Here is a 2,889-nt window from a genome sequence, read left to right on the forward strand (position 1 = left end):
CACACACACACACACACACACACACACACACACACACACACACACACACACGCACACAGACATGAAGCGGTCTCTACTCCTGCTACTGGAACTCTCATATTGTCTCAGTCCAACAATGCAGCAGCTGGCACAAACAGCGAGCTATTTAACAGCCACCAATTGATGCTACGCCACCAGGTGCTACTGTGTGCCTTTCCCATCCTCATTTTATGCATCAGCAGAATTTCGTTTGCCCTTACTTTCATAGCTCAAATGCTAGAAAACAGAAGGGATGGGGGCAGCAGGGGGTGGACGGGTGGAGAGGTAAATGATATTTATGCCCAGAGACTGAAATGGCTCGGGATGAAGAAAGCTGTGGACGGACATGAAGACGTACAGTCTGCTTCTGTTTCTGCGTTGGTACGCAGAGGAAAACACAGAGGCTTAAACGTGTCCTTGGGAGCCGGCGCTCACACGCTGATGAGGATGCCACCAGGTGTCTGCGTTTGCAGGAGTGTGTGTTTCTCCCCACGCCTCTGTGTGTGTGTGTGTCAGTATCTGCGTGGATCGTAACCAGAAATAACACACTTCCATGGGACCTTTTAAATGGACACCATCTGTCTCTATCAGGGAAGGCTTTGGGAAAACGAATGTCTTTGTTGCTCAGATCGTTTTTATATATACAAATATATATATAATTATTTTTTTTACCTGCAGCCGGTTAAGATGATCCGGCATCATTTTTCTGTAAGCGGAATAAAGAAGATCTTTGAAACAAATATGATACAGGATAAGTTTTTTGTTTTTTTATTTTCTACAGTGAATCAAATCAAAAAGCAGTAGTAAATTTGGGTTTATTTTCCAAATAGTGGCCTAGTGGCTGTGTTTCCATTACAAATGTGCACAAAACTTTGTCAATATTTCACTAATGCTGAAGAAATACAATTTCACAATTGTGGTGTTTCCATTAAATATTAAATCAAATTAAAATCACAAGTGAATAAGTTTGTTCACCAAGTCCTCCTACCACTTCCTGTTGTCTCGTCTTTTCTACCAGTAGTGGCATCTGGTTGTTGATCACATGACTCGTGTGATATGACAAAAGTGTTGCCACTTTTCCAAAATACACTTATTTCGACCTATGAACCACATCATCCTGTAACAATAAAACATTTTAGAGACTTTTTCCAAATTGGCGTGTTTCCATTAAGCAAAATAATTTTTGTAATTCCAGTTTGCAGTTATGTGCTCAGTGGAAACGCAGCTTATGTTTGCAGTTGTAGGAGTTGCAGCTACATGGATTTGACTCGTCACATTGTCCCAGTGTAAACACATTCTGAACACAGATGCATGCAGTTTGACAAAGAGCAGCACCTGGACAAACTCTCTATTTGTCTGGGCCCGTATTAGGAGCTTATCACTCATTGTAAAGTATGACCACCATCTCTATTGTTCTCATGCAGAACCCAACCGCCTGAACTGAAGCTGCAGCGAATGCACCTGTGCCCTTCTATGCGGTTGTGTTGTAGCTGAGTAGCCTGATTAACTGTCCATTAGTCAGTCCGTCAGCCTACCTCAAATCTTTGTCTATATTCTTCTGATGTTGAAAAAACACAATTTCCCAATTGCTGTGTTTTCATTAAGTAAGAAATAAAATTAAAATAACACATGGATAAGTTAGTTCACGCGAAAAATCAATGAAAATCATGACAGCGACGGATATAAACAGTTACATGAGACATATTCAAAATTCAGCCATGGTGCTAGTGCTCTTCATCTATCAGCCAATCAGAGGAAACGGCGTCTTATTCAGGCGTCGGAGCGACAAGGACTTTATACTTGTGAGCCGCTACTTATGAGACGTTTAGGAGAAATTGTAGTCGGTGATTTTACAGAAGAGCCATGGATTCAACACGTTGGAATGACACACAACTCGTTATGAGCTGTGAGATGCTGTGAGCTCTGGTGGAGCCAGCTGCACATCGTCTGAATAAACTCCCAAAACAAACCTTCATCCTCCTGCCACTTCCTGTCGTCTCTTTTGTCGTTTCTACCAGTAGTAACGTCAGGCTGTTGATCACGTGATCCGTGTGGTGCAAAAAAAAAAGGGTTTTCATTGCAGTTTTGCAACATACATCTGTTTTGATATGGTCGGAAAACCACCCCATCCTAACGCAAAAAAGCTAAATGTGAGTTCTTTTTTAAAGATGATGTGTTTCAGTTAAGCAAATTTATTTTGATCATTTCAGTTTGTGGTTAATAGAAACACAGTGTCTCCAGCTCTCTGGCTGTCCTCTGGTCTGTCATTTACAGTAGATGTCAGACAGCTGTCAGGGTGGCTTTCTGAGTGTGTGCGTGTGTGTGTGTGCGTGTGTGTGTGAAACCCCTCTGCCTTCCCTGTCAGGCCCACTGAGACAGACACAGACGTGATGTGATGGCCACAGTGTCTGATAGCCGCCAGATCCGTCATGCTTTAACTGGGCTTGACTGCGGATGAGCCTCTAAACTGCCTGCTACAATAAGGGACACGTCCAAGAGAATGGGTTTGACCCCGCAGGTCATCTCGCAGATTAAGCCTGCTGGAGGGAGCGCGGTGTGGCGCGGCGTGGTCCTGGGCCCCATTCACACACACAGCAGCACATTCAGTAGAATCAGATCGTCTTGTGTGGAGATGTTTGGACGTGGGTGTGCACATGACCAGCAATACAGAAGTTTTTGTGCTGCTGTKCMYCTGTGYTSTSTSTCAYCYGCASASGMGMAMTSTSACACACACACACACACACACACACACACACACACACACACACACACACACAYWCMCGGAGAAGAAACCCTTGGGTTTTCTCCTGAGTTTAAGCCTCCCTAATCCCCGAGAAAGATTTGCAACAGTTTGACGTAATCCTTTAGCAT

Source organism: Poecilia reticulata, linkage group LG6, assembly GCF_000633615.1.
Source record: "Poecilia reticulata strain Guanapo linkage group LG6, Guppy_female_1.0+MT, whole genome shotgun sequence".
In the NCBI taxonomy this organism is placed as follows: Eukaryota; Metazoa; Chordata; class Actinopteri; order Cyprinodontiformes; family Poeciliidae; genus Poecilia; species Poecilia reticulata.